Source organism: Brachyhypopomus gauderio, chromosome 14 (assembly GCF_052324685.1).
Source record: "Brachyhypopomus gauderio isolate BG-103 chromosome 14, BGAUD_0.2, whole genome shotgun sequence".
Taxonomy (NCBI): domain Eukaryota; kingdom Metazoa; phylum Chordata; class Actinopteri; order Gymnotiformes; family Hypopomidae; genus Brachyhypopomus; species Brachyhypopomus gauderio.
The window spans coordinates 19,620,783-19,629,548 of NC_135224.1; the positions used below are offsets into that span (position 1 = coordinate 19,620,783).

Genomic DNA, 8,766 nt, shown 5'->3' on the forward strand with positions numbered 1-8,766 from the left:
TTATGCCCTTACAAACGAAACAAGAATAATTTTTGTCTCGGTTTTTAGCGTGACAACACAGGAGGCAGAGTTTGATTAAAAAATAACCACACACATCAAACAAAATTAGTCTGAAAAGGGAGTCGCGCGAATCACGTTTGTTTATGTGTTTAACAAACCGCTGCCTCGCCAGGCAGGTGCGGGAACACACCTGTGTCGACAGCGGCGGTTTGGCACAGGCGCGCGACCAACTGGAAACATCGGGTACGTGCGCGCGCGGCCAGCACCTGGTTCACATCAAGCGGCCGGTGCGGCGGACGCGGCCTGCAGCCCGTGCATGCCGACACATGGCGCGCGAAGAACGTTCACGCCGGCCTGGTCGCGTGCGTCAGCCACGTCAGCGAAAGAGATGAAGGAGGTGAGGCTGCCAGAAGGGGGGGGGGGATAAAACATTTTAAACTTGATAAATTTAAATGAGTAAAGTTCTTACCCCTCATATTTATTTATGTGTGTGTGTGTGTGTGTGTGTGTGTGTGTGTGTGTATGTGTGTGCTTGTTTTCTCCAACAGCTGTTATGCAAGGACTCTGGATCCAGTCTGATTCCTGCCCGTGGAAGACCAAGCGCTATAGAATGACGGTTAGCTTCTCCTCTCAGGTGTGTGAGAGACTGGAAAAGAGCCTCGTTTGGTTTGGCTAAGAGCCCCTAAAGCACTTCTAGAGTCTCTGTTCTACATAGTTTGACTGCCCCCTAATGGTACGAAAAAGACATTGCACGCTTGGATATTCATTATAGAGTGGTCGTCAGAATAACAGACCGAATCATTCAGTCAGCCGTGACTGAATTTGACCTTATTTACGTGCAATAACACAGGAGACCTCTAAAAATGTCTAAAAGACTCACACACACAGCAGCAAACCGTTCTGTCCACGCATCCATTTACTTGTTGTCCCCCGACAGGTTCTCAGGAACAAGCTGTTGCTCAGGATGTTTGCATGCAAACTATTATATATAATAATGCGACGTGCACGATGCCCACGGAGACGGCGGGGAAGCGCGGACGGAGAAAAGCAAACCTGGATTAATGTGCGCGCTGCTCGGATGGACTCGCTGGGTGGTTTGTGTGTTTATTTAGTCTGTGGAGGTGATGGGAACCGAGCGGTGGACACTGCCAATTTTCTCCGCACTGAGAAAATATTCATGCGGACAGATGGAATCCAGGGAGCAGAGTCAAACAGTCTCGAGGCCAACAGACACAAGCGCGCAATCACGTGAAACACGTTTGCAGATATAAACATCCAGACGAATTTTCCCCAGGCCTCTTTTAAAGGCAGGATCACGAGGGAACCAGGGCAGTATCTGGAGCAATCCTTTTAGTTTCACGAAGGGTGTGCATCATGAGCTCGGAGGTGATTAACGGCGTCTCCAAAACAGCAGAGGGACCCATGGAAACCCACTGGAGTCTAGACTGATGACTGAGCACTCGATCATCTTTAGTGCAGCAAACTGTCTTTATTAAATCGTCTATGCTTTGATGCTTCAATGTGCCATCAGTGCATTAATGATTATTCTAATATGATAAAAAACAAAGTCTATACGCATTATTCTAAGATGGAACTTGTCTATCTGCGACTAGGGCTGCTTTGCTGCGTCCGAATGTAACAAAAAAAAGAGTAATCAGGCACATTTTTAGCACAGCAAAAAAAAAAAAAAGGAGACTCAACCATGTGGTATTTGAACAGGATCTGGAGATGTTCATGTGTGTTTGGGGGGGGGAGTGTGGGGGGCGCGTGCCACCCAGGGTGTCGGTGTGTGTGGAGGGGGCGCGGGGCGTTCTCTCTGAAACAGCAGTGCTGGGCCTCACACGGAGATGCAAGGCCACCCAGTTTCATGCTGATTGTGTTTGTATTTTTATCCTTTAGGGAAAACAGACCAGAGTGTGTTGTTCAGTAGGCCTCTGGTTCGTCATGTGTCAGCTTCTGCTTGCAGTGTGAATATAAACAACACTTGGGACATGTATATATGAGAAAGGTCAAAGAGCAAGGTCTACAGCAGCAGATGGGAAGAGTGGATAAGTCCCAATCAGCAGCTCCAAAACCCTCTGACATCACAATGGAATGATAGAAACACCTGTCCAATCATTTGTGAGATCACAATGGAATGAGGTAAAACCATCTCTACATTTTATTTTATGGAATGCAAGTAAATCAGCTTTATATTCCATACTCTTACAGAAAAAAACAATTGTATTTTATGGAGTCATTTCCGTGCCAAATTGTTTGGATAGAAACGCTAGAACATAAGTCTCTCATTATCAAGTTGTCATAAGAGTTGTCTCAGTCTTAATTATGTCATTAAATTGTGCATGTTCTTAACATCCACTATGTGTTATACACTTAATGAGTAAAATTAAGACAGAAATAAATTTAAACTAATGAACCCTAGAAATGTACAGATTAATTGATGGGGCATACATTTTGAGAAAAACATTTTTTTTGCTGTCTGGATTTGTTTATATTCTATTTGCTAGGTCTACAGTTGGAGACAGTCATATTATGCCTTTCAGCTCTTCAAGGAGACACCACACCACACATTATTTTAAGTGGTTGCAAGGAGGAAGTACCTTTATAGTACAGTCAGGAGAAAGTCACCATGGATACGAGTACAGAGGACTGCACTGGCATCTGCCTTGCCCTGGGTGTGGAGTACCCTAAGGGGCTTCGAAAGACACTTTCATTCCTAGAGGCATTTGTTTTTTAAATAAAGGATGAGAGACTAATTCCAATTACATTGAAAAGAGTATTAAATTCTCTGCATGAGTAGAGAATAGTCAGTAATACAGGAGATGAGTTTACAATAGGGTTTAATATTTTGTGCAGTTTTAGTGTTTGTTTTTATATAAATATATTTCTTGTGATGAGTCTTTTGTTTTATATATATGCTAACTATATGCTAATATATGCTAACTTGTGTATCTGCCTCCCAGTTGTAATGAAATGTGTTTGCTGCTTAAGTCAGTTTTAAAATATATCCAAGCAATAAATTTATTGCTAGCAGTAAACTGCAGTTATTTGATCGACTATACCATATACATATGGTTGGTTTCACAAAGTGTAGTTAACTTGGAGTTACATTGTGTTGTGTTCCCTTTGAGCAGTATGTGTTTGATATATATATATATATATATATATATATACATATACATATACATACAGTGGGGAAAATAAGTATTTAGTCAGTCACCAATTGTGCAAGTTCTCCCACTTAAAAAGATGAGAGAGGCCTGTAATTGACATCATAGGTAGACCTCAACTATGAGAGACAAAATGTGAAAAAAATTTGAGAAAATCATTTTGTCTGACTTTTAAAGAATTTATTTGCAAATAATGGTGGAAAATAAGTATTTGGGCACCTACAAACAAGCAAGATTTCTGGCTGTCACAGACCTGTAACCTCTTTTTTAAGAGGCTCCTCTTTCCCCCACTCATTACCTGTAATAATGGCACCTATTTGAAGTTGTTAACAGTATAAAAGACACCTGCCCACAACCTCAAACAGTCACACTCCAAACTCCACTATGGTGAAGATGAAAGAGCCGAATTGTAGGCTGGGAAGACTGAATCTGCAATAGGCAAGCAGCTTGGTGTGAAGAAATCTACTGTGGGAGCAATAATCAGAAAATGGAAGACCTACAAGACCACTACTAATCTCCCTCGATCTGGGGCTCCACGCAAGATCTCAGCCCGTGGGGTCAAAATGATCACAAGAACAGTGAGGAACAATCCCAGAACCACAAGGGGGATCTAGTGAATGACCTGCAGAAAGCTGGGACCAACGTTACAAAGGCTACCATCAGCAACACACTACGACGCCAGGGACTCAGATCTTGCAGTGCCAGACGTGTCCCCCTGCTTAAGCCAGGCACATCTGAAGTTTGCTAGAGAGCATTTGGATGTTCCAGAAGAGTATTGGGAGAATGTCACATGGTCAGATGAAACCAAAGTAGAACTATTTGGTAAAAACACAACTCGTCGTGTTTGGAGGACAGTGAATGCTGAGTTGCATACAAAGAACACCATACCAACTGTCAAGCATGGGGGTGGCAACATCATGCTTTGGGGCTGTTTCTCTGCAAAGGGACCAGGACGACTGGTCCGTGTACATGAAAGAATGAATGGGGCCATGTATTGTGAGATTTTGGGTGCAAACCTCCTTCCATCAGCAATTGCAATGAAGATGAAACATGAGGAGATCTGCATGGAGGAATTGGCCAACATACCAGCAACAGTGTGTGCCAACCTTGTGAAGACTTACAGAAAACGTTTGACCTCTGTCATTGCCAACAGAGGATATACAACAAAGTATTGAGATGAACTTTTGTTATTGACCAAATACTTATTTTCCACCATTATTTGCAAATAAATTCTTTAAAAGTCAGACAAAATGATTTTCTCAATTTTTTTTTCACATTTTGTCTCTCATAGTTGAGGTCTACCTATGATGTCAATTACCGGCCTCTCTCATCTTTTTAAGTGGGAGAACTTGCATAATTGGTGACTGACTAAATACTTATTTTCCCCACTGTGTATCTGTGTATATATATATATATATATATATATATATATATATATATATATATATATATATATATTAGGGGTGGGAATAGATTAATTTTTTAATCTAGATTAATCTCACTGAAATCTTGAAATTAATCTAGATTAATCTATATTAAAATGGCTCATATGCGTGCTACCCAGGTAATGACTAAAAGTCAGTTTTTGAGATAGGGTTTCTTAATACAGGGGGTGCGTTAGACCAGGGGCTCATCTCCTGTTTCCAAAATGCATCAATGACTGCTTGAGAAAGCTGTTCTACTTTGATACTTGAAGAAAAAAAACATATAATGTAGGCTCAATAAAATGTAGGCTACTCATGTTCGGTTTATTCAGGTAAACATGATTTTGTAAGCCTACATACTGTACATTAAAAGGGATTGATAACATGTTTATTCAGCTAAACATAATTGAAATGTAAGCCAACATTTAGTACATTTAACCTCATGGATGTAATTTGTAATTATGTAATTTTTTTCAAAAGCCGGTTTTGTATGGCGTCAAAATAGGACCTAATGTTTTGAGAATCAAAAAACAGAATCCATAACCAAGAAATTACGTTTTGTAATTGAGAAAACTCGTTAATATTGAGAGTTAAAAAAGCTGGTTTGTAAACACAATATTTATGTGTGTGTAGAATGGCATGGGTGGGCGGGGCTTAACTCCATCAGCCAATGACTGTGTAAATCCCGCCCACCCGTAAAAACAGGTCCAAAAGTCAAAAGCGAGAAACTTCTGGAGGCGAGAGCGCGAACGAGAAAAGGCGCAACGAAAACGAAAACGGATTCTTCAAGAATATTAAACTCAAAATAGACTATTGAAAACAAATATTGTGTTTACAAACCAGCTTTTTTAACTCTCAATATTAACGACAGTTTCCTCAATTACAAAACGTAATTTCTTGGTTATGGATTCTGTTTTTTGATTCTCAAAACATTAGGTCCTATTTTGACGCCATAGTTTTGGTCCTCTGCAGTTTTAACGGTTAAAAATAAATATTTAAATAGCGACGAATCTAGCGCTAGAACCATGCAGAAAACGACCGCTCCGAGCTCCGCTCTGGTAACACTTTACGTTCCTAAAAATTAATTTTCCATTAAGCAAACCTGGCGACTTCGTGGCTGCATCCGTGTAAACACACGAACGATTTGTAATTCACAGAAACTCGTTCTTGCCCCTACTGTGCAATTTGGTTAGGAATACAGCCGAGCTAAACTATCAAGGTGAAAGTCATCTTTAGATTGCTTACCCATTTTGACCCAGTTCCCAACCCAAATTTAAGAATAGATTAACGGCGATAATTTTTATATCGCCCAATAAGAGTATCAAATTAACAAACGCCGTTAACGGCCCACCACTAATATATATATATTGTGCAACCTCTTGTACAAATAAAACGGGCACCAGGTAGAAATGAGCAGAGTTGTATAGTAACAAGGTAGAACTACTTCACTACTGTACTTAAGTACTAAAATGCTGTATCTGTACTTTACTGGAGTATTATTTTTTTCTCCTACTTCCACTTTTACTTCACTACATATTTTCAATAAGTTTAATGCTTTTACTCCGATACATTTTTTACGTGCTATAGGGCCTATAGTTACTCGTTACAATTATAAACATGTTAGCTGGCACTGTCACTGGGTCAAGCGATCAGGTCTTATGAGAAAACTGCGCATGCTCCGGTCGCGTCTCGTTTACTCTGCTGCTGCCATGGACGTAATTTTGATTTCAAAAGTGGGGGGGACATAGATTCGTCGCTATTTAAATATTTGGTTTTAACCGTAAAAACTGGGGGGGACCAAAGCCGCCTTTTGAAAAAGTGGGGGGGACATGTCCCCCCCGTCCCCCCCCCCCCAAAATTACGTCCGTGCTTCACTGAACACTTGAGCTTTGTAATCTAGGTTCACTTGACACGTCGTGACTGCCGCAAGAGTCTGCACGGCAAAAATGACAATCGCGGTGGCTTCGCACAGGCGTGTTGGCCACGCGCGCAGTTGCATCGCGAGGTCGTGCACCTCTCGATTTTTGTGCGTGCGAAGTTACAAGGTGGAATTCATGCACTTTGAAGGTCCATTTTCAGTATTTTCCAGCACCTTCAGCTTAATTTACATATTTATACAAATACACATACTCAAAACTATTCCTAATAATTCACTTTTATCTCATTAAAGATGGCACTGTGTTTGGTAACAGCAGCATAAGTGCTGCATAATAAGCTTGTTGGCGTTTTAATGTACATATAATTGCACCTTCCACACCTTTAACATAGTGATCGTGGCGGTGAGGGTGAGGAAGGAGACCACCCTGGCCCTACCTAGAGACAGTGTTTGCGTTTGCTGGAGTGAAAGTAAATTCCTATAGGACGAAGTTCCATCTCTGTCTCCCTAAAGAGGGTGAAATATTGGCCTTCAAAAATTCACCTTCGAACTTGAAGAAACATCAATGTAAGTTACAAATATAACACACAGAATACACACCAGCTTTAGCTGTCAGTAAGCGCTAGTTAGGTTAGATATCTTCGCTAACTAACCTAATTATGTTCATGACACGCTGCAGTATTCACTTAACATTAGCTGGCAATCACAAAGGCGAGGTCACGCCGAGTTGTGTTTTTAGCAACAGTAAGCAGTGTCTCTTTTCATGCTGACTAATCATGTGCCCATTTTTACAGTGTGGTGTTTTTATAGGGTAAGGCCATAATGAGGGTAAAAGCAGGGCAGTAGGCTCACCTTTAGAATCTGACGGACGGATTTTACGGTCAAAATACACCTCATTTTCTCAGCTAAATTAACGTCAAACGTAGCGGGACATAGGTTCTGTTTTTTGTGTATGAAGTGTTAAAAAAAAAAAAAAAAAACTGGGCTTAAGTTGTTACTTGTTTGTACATACAGAACACTTGTATTTGTGGTCTTCGACATCTCATTTGTAAGCGATATATAAAAACTATTGATAATCAAACTGACTGCTTTCTTTAATTAATTCAAAACACAATACTTGTACTTTTTACTTTCAGTACTTGAGTAATACATTTTAGAATAAACTACTTTCAATACTTAAAAAAAATGCTGAATACTTCTGTACTTCTACTTAAGTAAAGCTTTTAAAGAACACTTCAACCTCTACTCAAGTACTTTTACTCAAGTATGGGTCTAATACTTTATACAACACTGCTAGTCTGTTTCCATAACAGCACATTACAATAAAGCTGTTTTATTGTCATATATATGGTCACATGGTTGGCTATTCATTGCTCTTATCCAGTGGCGAACTTAGCACATGGGTTAAAGCAAGAAATTTTCATTTGACTGAAAAATTTTTCCTGGCAAAAGACAATGCCAGCAATTACTGAAAATGTGGTGTAGTTGGGACACGGCCTCTTTTGCCTAATTCTACACAATAAACACATTTATAAAGTATATTTATCTAAACAGCCTGTGTAAGGAGAGAAGAGAGAATGAACACCTGAGCAATAAATGTACATAAATGTGTATTTAATGGGAGTTATCTGGGGGTCCTCTTCCAGAAAATTATTTAAAGATCAAGTCAAATTTAGTGAATCCTGGTGAGAGGTATGAAGCTCTCTTGTTTTTATCAGATTCACCATCGCAAAAACATAAGCCGTAAGATTACATGCTTTAAGTAGGTATGTTACAAAAAATTTAACACCACTGGATAGAGCTTTTAAATACAAACAGAACTACACCATCCATGTTAAGCCTGGTTTAAGCCTTTATACTTGACGCAGCACGAGTGGCGTGAGCAGCGCGAGGGTCCGCACGCCGAAAATGACGTAATCGCGGTGACTCCACCCGTGCGCGAGAGCCTCGCAGTCGTGCACCTCTCGAATTTTGTAACTTCGCGCGCACAGCGCTTCTGCGCAGTGAACCAAGTCATGTTTGCCGGGTTCATACACCTTTATAAGGTGGAATTAAAGCACTTGTACGTCACTTTCAAGGTCCATTTCAACGCGTTCTCAACGTTAAATTTAAGTTAAATATTTAAACATCAACTCGAAATGATTCGAAATAATTCGCTTTTTATCACATTATTTAATGGTGGTTTATTTTCAAAACGCCCAATCTTAACGACTTCACGTTCTCTCATGTTTCGTCCTGGAATTACAAGAGGCTCGTATTTGTTAACGTAATAACTGTTCAGTCAGACAGATATTTG

At 40.3% G+C, this 8,766-nt stretch overlaps 1 long non-coding RNA gene across 1 annotated transcript; it reads left to right on the forward strand.

The window, feature by feature from the left end:
* The first annotated feature begins 292 nt into the window (after positions 1-292).
* LOC143475725 (uncharacterized) lies at positions 293-2,930 on the forward strand. The gene is made up of 4 exons (XR_013121103.1): positions 293-397; positions 549-634; positions 1,900-2,142; positions 2,508-2,930. It is a non-coding gene; the product is annotated as an uncharacterized LOC143475725 (long non-coding RNA).
* Positions 2,931-8,766: the final 5,836 nt, after the last annotated feature.